The following is a 12259-nucleotide window of genomic DNA, read 5'->3' on the forward strand; positions in this document are numbered from 1 at the left end:
CTGAAATTGACAGGACGGAAATAAATGCTAAGGGGTATTTATTTCTGTGCCTTTATGCATTGTATACATTAATTATAGAGTTGAGATGCTCTTGTTTATTTTAAGTATGTAGTAACTCACCATGAAAAGCTATAGTAAGATTGAGCAGTTTGCTAAAGGAATTACAAAGTGATTTAGTAAAAGCAGCTGTCAATAGGAAAGATCTCATAAAAGTCATATTTGAGACCTTGATGCTGATATCAAAATGCCACATTTCTATGTTCCCAGAATCTACTCAATAAGTAGTGAATGCATTCATTAAAAAAATCTTGAGACAGACACACTTTTATTCAAAGTTGAAAAATAAAACACTCTCTTATCAGAATTGTTTGGGAATTGATCTAATCTAAATTTAAAATGGGTAATTCTGAGCTTTTGAAATATCCTTCAGCCCTTTTAATATATGTCCCTGTTTGTTAATGTAGCATTAATATAACATTAATTCATAGCTTCATTCTAGTTGGCTCTTATCGATAAAGGAAGCCCATAACTTTGAGTATTGTTTCCAGTAATCACATAGAGCAGTATTCAATTACTCCTTTGTCTAGATAAGTGAATGAGAGTCCTCTCAAAACAGAGAGACAGGGTGGCTAACTCCATCCTGAGTTCTTTATCACTGGAAGAGTAGGTTGCTTGTAGTTAAAATTCCCATTTGTTGCTACTCATTTTTGATCATAAAACATTCATTCTACAGAAGAGTGCAAGTTAATAAATATTAATGCTTTGTTGAAAGAGGCTTTGCAGAAAGACTTTCTGCTATTCTTAAAGTGCCTCTTTTTTGTACTTTTGGACACACACACAACAAAAGCTTTAGGTTACTGTTCTTTCTTTCATAACAGCAGTTCCTCAAGGCCGCCTGCTAAGAAGAAGGAAACCCCAAAGCAGTTCTGTAAGGGGCATGAGACAGTGTATCTAGTGTTACACTATGCATAGTATACACAGTATTATATTATGTGTGATGGTGAACCCCAGACACTTGTCCTATTTGAGACATAGGGTATTTTTTCTCATTCCTGAGAACCTAAAGGCTATCACTGAAAGTAACGTTTTCAAATGAATAAAGGAGTGAAAATGAGTCTGGGCCAAGCTGACGTATCACCACTATCTGAGATTAAAAGAATGTAATTAAATCATCAGACTATTTTCTATATATCTGTTGCTCTCACCACAGATTCTAAGGACACTGGTGCTTTAGTCTTCTGACTTTTGACCTTCTTTTCTTTTGGAACATGAAATGCCAGCTCTTTGGGAATACTGTACATTTGAATTAGCCACAGTAAGAAGGTCAAGTTTATAGTGTCACTCATGAATTTTAATTTCTTCATCTTACTGCTCCCTACTGCTTTAGATCATACGTGAAGATAAGTTAAAGGTGGTCATATTTTGGCAGAGATTTCTGTCTACTGAATAACTGTAACTCTGAAAATAAGTAAAATATCCTAATTTATTCTACAGTCATCTTTAGAGGAAGGTATGCTGAATTCTGGGACGATCCTGAACATGAGCCACGGAAATCTTCTTCTTTTTTTTTTTTTTCTTCTGCACCCACGGCATATAGAAATTCCTGGGTCAGAAATCGAACCTACACCTGAGCAATGACCTGGGCCACCACAGAGACAATGCTGGATCCTTAATCCACTGTGCCACAGCAGGAACTCCATGCAAATCTATTTGAATTCCAGTTCTGTCAATGGCTGTGTGAATCTGAGTCTCACATTTTTAATCTGTAAAAGGGAAATGATAAAAACACTTACCTCCTGGGGGTTAGATGAGATTCTATATGCAAAGTCCTGGCACCATGCCTGGCTCCTAGCAGGAAATCTATAAATGTGAATTCCTTCTCAAGTTCTGCTTTATTTTACCATCTATAAACTCACTTTTCAGTTGCAAACTGGTGAACAAAATTAAACGATGGTAGGCAAATCACTGACTTTTCTTTTATGCAGGGATTTAAATCAATCAATATAAGTAAAGAAAAAATTAGTAATCAGTTGGCAAAATATGCAGTGTTTTTTCTTTTCATACCTTCCTAGGTCATTTAAGACAGTGATGTTCTGGAAATATTTGTTGACTAATAGCAAAGTTGGAAATAACTTCCCAAATCCTTCAGAGGAATGCATTTTGGTTTCACTTGCCTACAGTATGCACTTAATATTCTTCATAACAAACATACCAAGAGTCTATTTTTGTTCCAGTTACCATTTGCATATCTACAAAAGATTTGCTGATCTTCCCATTATGTTTTTCAAATAGAAAAAATAATGTCTTCATATCACACGAATACAAATGAATTTTTTCCCTCTGACAAAATCCTGGAGGTAATGCATCCACCTTCACTGTTAAGAGCTCCTAAAAAGAGGGCTTTTTTGGAAGTGTGTGTGTGCGTGTGCACATATGCATAGGAAGAACAACTGTGACATGTTTGTGACATACAGGTATACAGATTATAATAACACTGAGCCAGTGTTTCTGAGTCAGTGTTTCCTGAGAAAATCAAGTCCTAATGCCCTGCAGTATTTGTTCTGTGTAATGGATCATCTTCTCTCCTAAGAATATAGGGTGGTCCAGGTCGTGTACCATTCTTGAAAGTACTGAGAAAGAGTCACTCCAATCACTTTCTGTGTTTTACAGTTCAAAGGAGGAATCTGGGTTGAGAAAGGTTGACTGGTGTCTGAAAGGCCTACATACCAAGTGATTTTTCATGGTGGGTAACTACAGTGGTATCTATACCCAAAGAGGAAATTTGCTTAGAAATAGATTTTAGATACTTGATGCTCTTTGGGTATCATGGGCCATTACCTCTAAGGAATGACATCTTGCCTTTTCCATTTGTCCCTCAAGGGTATCTAAGAGAAATTTTCTCTCATTAATCTATTGTACACCAATTTGTACTGGCTGATTGGTGGCCTGTTCCAAGGGCTCTGTATACCTTTACTCTGCAACAAAAGGGAATGTAAGAAAAACTGTTCAAGGAGTTAATGATTTGGAGGGCTTTTATAAAAGGCACTTGTAGGGTCACTATTGCTGCCAGGAGAGAACTGATTAGAGACATTGTGGAAAAACTCAAACCTGTTCACATGCCAGTGTGCTGCATTTATTCTACACGGATGAGCTTAAACACTTTGGGAGCTGATCTATGATACCTGCCTGAGTTTTCCTAGTTATTTTCAAGCATGTTCTGATCTCACCCAGGAGTACTTAGTGGGAAGTCAGGAGATGAGATTCTAAGTTATAGTTCCTCTAAGTACTAATTTGTGACCTTGGGCAAGTCTTTGAATTTATTCATTCATTCACTCACAACTCATTCAGAATTTCTCTAGGAAATGTATGTGGTAAGTATTGGATGGGTTTGAGGAGATATAATCTTGAATCTAAGTAATATTTCACAATAAATGTTCAAAATGTTCAAATAGATAAGGAAAGAAACTTTTGGATAGCAGTTTTCTCATCTGTAAGGTAGAGGAATTGACTAGAATTTCTGAAGGCTTTCTATCTCAAAATTGAGTCTGGACAGCCTGTATTTAAAAAATACATTGGCAGAGTTCCTGCCATGGCTCAAATCAGAAATGCATCTGACTAGTATCCATGGGGACGCAGGTTCAGTCCCTGGCCTTGCTCCGTGGGTTAAGGTCCAGCATTGCCATGAGCTGTGGTGTAGGTTGTAGACGCAGCTTGGATCTGGGCAGCAGCTCCAGCTGTGATTCAACCTCTAGCCTAGGAAACTCCATATGCTATGGGTGTGGCCCTCAAAAGACAAAGAAAAAAAAATGTTTTTTACAAGTTAGTACAGAACAATGACCTTCCATGTCTGTTGGCTACAAAAAAAGTTTGCTCATGTCATGGGATCTCTTCCATTTTGTTGTGCTTTCCACAATGCAAGGTCAGTTTGGGTACCTGTGACTCCTTTCCTGAACATAACTAAATTGAGCTAAATCAGGTTGTGAAGTCATCAGTCACAGGCCTTCTACAGTCCCAGACCTTATTACCTGGTGAAGGTATGTATCAACCTGCCCAGATGATAATAGGTTAGGGGATGTGTAGTTTATTCCTTCCTCCTAATAACGTTATGATTATAATTTTAGGCAGAAAGAAAACTTAGCATTCATTGACCACTTATTGTATGCCAGGCACTGTGATAGACACTTTTACATGGATTAATCCATTCCGTGCTTATTTTATTTTTATTTATTTATTTATTTAGTCTTTTGTCTTTTTAGGGCTGCACCTGCAGCATATGGAGGTTCCCAGGCTAGGGGTCCGATCGGAGCTGCAGCTGCCAGTCTATGCCATAGCCAGAGCAATGCCAGATCCAAGTCATATCTGTGACCTATATCGCTCACATCAACACTGGATCCTTAACCCACTGAGCGAGGCCAGGGATCGAACCCGCAACCTCATGGTTCCTAGTCAGATTCATTTCTGCTGCACCACATGGGAACTCCACTTTATTTTATTTTATTTTGGCTGCGCCCATAGCATGTGGAAGTTCCTAGGCCAGGGACTGAACTCATGACACCATAGCAAACCAAGCCACTGCACTGACAATGCCAGATCCTTAAACAGCTGCACCATAGAGAATTCCTCATGCTTCTTTTAAAGATGAAACTATAGAAGCTCAGAGAAGGGAAGTGTCTTGGCCAAATTTGCCCCACTAACCACACTGTTTTCTCTATATCCCATTTAGATCTTAAATTCCAATACAGGCCAGGAGACATTTAGAAGGAAGACAGAGGACCAAGCCTGATTTTAAATTTATAAAGGATATTATGATTGGTTTTGCTGTTGGTCAGTGGCTCAGCTGGACATTAAAATCCTTCTGACAGCTGATCAGATTATTTCCACATGCGCCCTCTAGACCTGTACAGTAGATAGAGGTTAGGAAAAGGCACCAGCAGGCATCCAAATGGGGTTTGTATTTTGGAAAGAGAGAGACAACAAGAATGGCAAGATTCTCTTAGGATCAGGTATGTTTCCGGGAGGGATGACGGGGTTATTGCGGAGAAGTGAGAAACAACCTCTGTGTCTGAGATAGAGGAAAATGGGACTGAGAGAGCGAAATAAAAATTAGTAAATAAATGAAAGGCCCTCTGTATCCTCAAAATCATAGCAAGGCCTGAGCTAGTGGGGATACTGGCTTGTTATTTCCTATTCAGGCAGCTCAGTTGTAAGTCTAGATATAAAGCAGGGTCATATTGAAACCCAGAGCTCCTCAGCTCAGCAATCCAAACAAGAAAATAGCAAACTCGGGGAATCCATCTCCAAAGAGTGCCCAGATACTTTAGCTGCGTGACTCCCAATAAAATCCATGGGAGGAACAGTTACATCTTCCTGCAGAACTTTGAAAATGTGTTCCTCAACTCCTGGGCTTTAGAGAGCTGCACCGTCTCATTTTAGGCTTTTCACTCGAATAGGCTCATCTCCCTCTATCCTGTCCTGAGGGGGACCATGTATCATTCAGACACAGGGCTTACTGGTTGTGGGAGAAGGCCCTGAGTTCTGAAAGGAATTACTTGCTTTAGAAATTACCATGCATCAATGTGGGTGAATTTTAAAATATGTCCAGAAATTCTTTGAAAAATCTTCTCTTAGTCTGGCTGGATTCAGTAGTTCACTTCTAACAAGAGTAAAACAGAAATAATGGTGTGTGACTTGCAAAACTAGGTTATAAAAGGGTTCCTCTTCGTTCTCTCTTAGACCACTTACTCTGGGGGAAGTCAGCTGCCATGTTAAGAAGGCAGCCTTTTGGGGAGTTCCCGTAGTGGTACAGCAGAAATGAATCTGACCATGAGGTTGTGGGTTCAATCTCTAGCTTCAGTGAGTTAAGGATCCAGCTTTGCTGTGAGGTGTGGTGTAGGGTGCAGACGCAGCTCGGATCTGGTATTGCCATGGCTGTGGCTGTTGGCCGGCAGCTGTAGCTCCAATTAGACCCCTAGCCTGGGAACCTCCATATGCCGCAGATACGGCCCTAAAAAGAAAAAAGAAAAACAAAAAAAGAAGAGGGCAGCCTTTTGGGGACACCCATGTGGTGAAACCCAGTGAGTCATCTCAGAAGTGGGTGCTATAGCCCCACTGCAGTCCTTCAGATGTTGCAGCTACAACCGATATCATGGCAATGATCTTAAGAGCAACCCCAAGCCAGAACTACCCAGACCCCAAGCCATTCACAAATTCCTAATTTGCAGAAAGTGTGAGATAATGAATGTATTTTAAGCTATTAAGTTTTGGAGTAATGAGTTATACAGTGATAAATAACTAATATAATAGTGTACTATGATTATCTTCTTTGAGACTTCAAAATGTCTTCTCTTCCCTTGTTCACTGAAGCATCGTAATTTCATGATCTCTAGTGCCCTTGGGTCCTCTGAACTGCCTGGCATTCCATCCATGGGCTCTGATCAACTCTGGTTCCTGTTCTCCGCTGGGGCTATGACTACCATCCTCCATTCTCCTCACAGTCTGACCCTCAAACACTGTCCTTCCTCATTCGGCAGATTAGCTGACTCCTATGCTTACACATTTGTCAAGCAGGTGATCATAAGCAGGTTATTTACTTTTTGTGTCTCAGTGTCTCCATTTGTAAATGGAGATGAATGATGATTATAACCACCTCATTGGGGCATTGTAAGGATTCAATGACATATAAAACTCATGAAGTGATATGCATATGAACTCAAATAAATGATAGTTGCTCTTATATGGAGAAGTAATACACATAATAGGTAAGAATATGATCTTGAGAAGTGGATGGCCTAGGTTTACATCCCAGCTACACGATTTATTGGTTACGTAAATTGGGCAAGTTATTTCATCTCATTGTGTTCAGTTCACTGAAACTGTATTCTCCATGTAATTGAAGGTAGCCCTGAATCTGAGTATGGTCCGGCTTTAGGTAGCATCGCCTCCCTTATAACTGTACAGACTTGGGTGGGTCTCCTCTCAACGTCTTCTCTCACGTCTTCCAAATATATCTTATCTAATCTAGCCATAGAAATTCAATAAACTCCATGCAAGGACACTACTTGGATGTTTTCTGAGTTTACAATGTGAAATCATATTTTGTGTGCATTAGAAGTAAGTGAAAATGTACTAAGTTGAAAATTATACCAGAATTATCAAGCAATTGCGTTTTTAAACTTGTTTTTTCTTGGCTTAAAATATAAAAATTATTATCAAAAGAACACTTTCCAATTAAATGTAACAATTCTTAAAGGTTATAAAATTCTGAGAATAAATGCAGTTTAGGGAAAATAGAAGATATCACTGAATGTCAAGATAATTTAATAACCACATAAGATGATGTGTTGGAAATCTAACCAAACACAATTTTCATCCTCAAGTTAAAATGAAAAGTGCTTTTTCTTGTGATCGTGTCTAGATTTTTCATTTGGCATGTGCTTTGTTAATCTAAATTGGGAAAATACAAATCACAAAGGCTTCTGAAGCTGTTCAGTTACCTTAAACAATTCTGGTCAGATTGTTTTCTTTTTTTTATGTATATATAATGATTTTTATTTTTTATTATTTTATTATTTTTATTTTATTTTATTATTTTATTATTTTTATTTTTTCCCATTATAGCTGGTGTTGTATCAATTTTCTACTGTACAGCATGGTGACCTAGTTACACATACATGTATAGACTCCTTTTTCTCATATTATCATGCTCCATCGTAAGTGACCAGCCATAGTTCCCAGTGCTACACATTAGGATCTCATTCCTAATCCATTTGCAAGAATCTAAGTATGGGAGTTCCCGTCATGGTGCAGCAGAAACAAATCCGACTAGGAATCATGAGGTTGCAGGTTCGATCCCTGGACTCACTCAGTGGGTTAAGGATCCGGCATTGCTGTGAGCTATGGTGTAGGTCGAAGATGTGGTTCGGATCTGGCATTACTGTGGCTCTGGCGTAGGCTGACAGCAACAGCTCCAATTGGACCCCTACCTTGGGAACCTCCATATTCCGTGGGTGTGACCTAAAAAAAGACAAAAGACAAGATGGAAAAAAAAGAGAATCTAAGTATGAAATGAGTCATATGAAAATCATAGTTCATTAGAACTTCTTTCTTGACTTTATACTGGTAACACTTTCATAATCTTCACTCCAAATTGAGAGTATTTAGGGACAAAGAAAAGGGCTCTGGTCACTCTCACTGAGTCTACTTTTGCATTCAATTAATAGGCATAAGATATCTGCTGGTACCTCAACTAACAATTAAAACATAATATCATTATATATTTTCTTATATATTACTTTTTTTTAGGGCCACACCCACAGCATATGGAACTTCCCAGTCCAGGGGTTGAATCAGAGCTGTAGCCACCAGCCTATACCACAGCCACAGCAATGCTGGATCTGAGCCACATTGTGATCTACACCATAGCTCATGGCAATGCGGGATACTTAACCCACTGAGCAAGGCCAGGGATCGAACTCACATCCTCATAGATTCTAGTCAGGTTCGCTACTGCTGAGCCCAATGGTAACTCCCTATATTACTCATTAAGCGTATACTACTAGTTAAAAGTATGGGCTATGGAGACAGTGGATCTTGGCTCTATTCCTTATTTAGTTTCCTTATGGGATAATATATACCTCAGAAGACTAACACATGTAATCACAAAGAGCTTCCTCAAATAAGAGCTCAATAAATTACAATTACTTTTATTATGATTATGCTCATAGAAGTTGTACAAAGACAGATGAGAATGTGTTTTTATAGTCCATTTAGAGATGAATAAATCAATTCTTAGAGAGTTTAAGTGACATGTCAATGCCTCACGGTCATGCAAAAATATTAGGCTAGTGGTTAACAACAAAGAAAACAATTTAATCCCTATTTTAAGAAATTTTTAATTCAGCTTGGGAAGAAGATGGGTGTGGGAGAATTATAATCAGGGATATGATATCATGGGTGAGATCAGGGAAGCTGTCTTGGTGGAAGGGAGTCTTGAACTTAGTTTGACCAAAGTGTAGGATCCTGGTCAACAGAAGAAAAGGCAGCAGGAATAATACACAATCATGGAGAAGTAGTTAACCTTAAGTGCTGAACAATATTCATTTTCATGTCTAATGGCAAGGCAAAAAAACTGTTACCATCTCAGTATTCATAGCATTATTCCTTACCAAGTCTGTTGTTTTGATCTATTCATTGAAAGATTTGATTAAACAGAGCTGAAGGTATGTAAACTTAAAAGAATCAAGGTTAGTTCTATCACTCAGTTGGGGGAGCATGTATCTTTCAAAGGGGTTAGAGAAGGGCCTGTTCTCATGCGGTATTTCCTTGCCTCCATAACCAACATGTAGAAATTTCACATCCAACTCCCAACCTGAACTGCTATGTAAGAAAATAGTTTTATATTCAGAATGCTTGGTTTAAAAAAAAATCCCTCAATTTTTTTGAGGGAAAAAAATATAGTATGATTTCAATATAGTATGATCAAGCTCTATAATATGAGTCGAGAAGAAGTTGTGGTAAAGTTGTGAACTAGACAAGATTTACCACGTTTGTTCCACAATGTTTATTTTCCCCGAAGTCTGAGTTTCATCATGACCAATGCATCTCCATCAATATTTACTGAGAAACTACTATGTGTGTGTGACTCTATGTTGAACTCAAAATCCAAAAATACATGCCTTGTATCTTTAAAGTATAGTTAAGAGATAAGACTTGGGTAAATGTTTCAGGATATCTAGAAGCAGAACCTAAAGCAAATTAATCTTTCTTCTTTATTTTTAGGGCTCCAATTTGCCTTTATGTTACACATTGCAAGGGAATATTCACCTTCGAAGATGAATAACAACTGTGATGTATACTACTTCTATTAATAAAATAGCTCCAGTAGTATTAGAATGTTCAGCTTCTAAAAGTGCTCCTCTGAAAGCCAGAGTCACGGAAATAAGATGAACTATATTATCTATCAGTTTAGATACTAAGCTACTGCGATAAAATATCTGGCATAAGATCTAGAGCATTTCTTTTATTCTTATATTTTTATTTATTTCCAGTAAATTTCTTAAGATTTCCCTTGACATTTATACTGCACCACTTCAATCTTATTCTGGAATATAGACAGCCATTTTATCAAAAATGCAACAATCCTATTTTTTTAAATGATTGCATTCTGATAGAATTCTGAAGTGGTAAGGATTTTTAATAATATGTTAGTTGCTTTTTTCTGCTACCTGATATCTGATGCGAAAAGGTTTCTTTTTTTGATGTTTATTACGTATGAATTTGTTTATATAAAATGGAAGAAACAGGGCAGAAGTTAGCTGTGAAAACTGTAACTACTTAAGCTGAGCAGACAACACTTCTATTTTAATGAATTTTAGGGGGATTTTCACCACTGATCACCAACATTTCATTCAATTACTTCTTTTTATGAGAGCCTAACATCATTCCTGTTAAATTATCGCCTTTGAATAATAAACATGTATTAAAATGTCCCTCAAACCATGCCATAAATCCTATACACCAAAACCAGCACTTCTGATCCAAATAATTTAACACTTGAAAAATAAACTATTATTATTCAAGAGCCTGAGAAATCCTATGTGTATTCTGGCCCCTCAGTTTAGGGGGAAATATGCCATAGTGGTTGAATTTTTTCAAAGATTTACTAAAAAAAACAAAAATGCAACTATTTTGTCTGTGCTCTCTATAACCTGTCAATTTTATTTCCTTTTCCTGGACTCTCTACAGCTCACTTGGATCTTTATGAGTCATGGTTTGCCTTTATTAGACCCCTGAGAGCAGGGACAATGAATGTGAACAATTTGATGAACTTAGAAGTGGCTTTTTCTGCCCTCTGCACTGGGATCAAGACTACTTTTTCATTGGGAAGTCACATAACATAAGTGAGTCCCATCGGCACAGATACACATACGTTCCTATTGAGTCAGAGTAAGAAATACAGGAAGAAAGAAAGAAAAGGAGAGTGAAAAAGAGGAGCACAAGAGGAGGTGAAATCAGAGGTAAAAAAGCTAGAATTGGAGGAAAATGAATTAGGGGTGATTCTTCCAACCCAGCAAGGCAAGTAAATAAAATATAACTATTGTCTTTCTATAAACAAAATGACACAGAAGGCAGTAGGTCAGCATTCTCTGCAAATGTTTGGCAAATGAATAGCTCTTATATCTTGAATAAAGTAACAATCAGCTACCATTTACTCATAGCTCATCCACATGAGAAAGTTTCAAAATGGTTCCCCCCCACCAAAAAAAAAAAAAATTGAATAACAACTCAGGTGTACAAGAGAGATGCTGAAACTATATGTTGTAAAATGACGTCCTAACCATCACAATATTTTAAATAGTCAACTCATTTGTTAATAAAATGAACTATTAGATGCTTTTGGTATTTGGGGTATTTCAGCATATTCTAATTCACAATCGATGTATAATTAAAAGACAACTTGGACTCTAAGGGAAATATTAACCCAAACACATTCCATCAAAGATTAGTCCCAGATACTCTGAAAATTTAATATTACTTTTCCAGTCAGTTCTGCCAACATAACACTTAGGTGACTGCAGCCTGAGACGATCAATTTGTTTGTGATATAAAACAGTAAGTAAATTTTATCAGTGTAATATTCTCTTAACTAAAATTATCTCGTTCCTTATTCTACACATTCTGGATAAATTCATGTTTCTACAGGTAATTTTGTAGCATAGATATAGATATTTCTTATCATTTAAAATAAAGGTTCTGAAGGATTCAAAGAGTGTTTGTTTGCTGCTTGCATTTCATGGTATTTGATTTTTTCTTAATTTTTATTTTTTTGGCCACAGCCATAGCATGTGGAAGTTCCCAGGCCCAGGATCAAACCTATGCCACAGCAGCGGCCCAAGTCTCAGCAGTGACAACACTGGATCTTCAACTTCTAGACCACCAGGGAACTCATGATATTTGATTTTTAAATTAAAAGAATTTTGCACCGCATTTTAAAAACATGCACATTATATGTTAAACTGAAATAAGATGGTTTCACTATATTACAACATGATAGAAGAAGCAGTTTCAGACTAGTTACTTCTCAGCTTCTTTGATTTAAAAAAAAAAAATTGGCTCAGAAACACCTCATCTTACTTAAAGAAATTGCTAAGCACATGTATTACACTCTATGGTAGGCCTTGATTGGTCAGGGAGGATTGCATTGATCTGATATAGAGAAGCATTGATAAATAATTAATTGCTGAAATTATTGGGGAAAAAT

The 12259-nt window shown here is 37.4% G+C and overlaps 1 protein-coding gene across 1 annotated transcript in view; it reads right to left on the reverse strand.

The window, feature by feature from the left end:
* Positions 1-12259, reverse strand: part of TRPM3 (transient receptor potential cation channel subfamily M member 3) — an 849162-nt gene that overhangs the window by 253325 nt on the left and 583578 nt on the right.

Source organism: Sus scrofa, chromosome 1 (genome assembly GCF_000003025.6).
Source record: "Sus scrofa isolate TJ Tabasco breed Duroc chromosome 1, Sscrofa11.1, whole genome shotgun sequence".
In the NCBI taxonomy this organism is placed as follows: Eukaryota; Metazoa; Chordata; class Mammalia; order Artiodactyla; family Suidae; genus Sus; species Sus scrofa.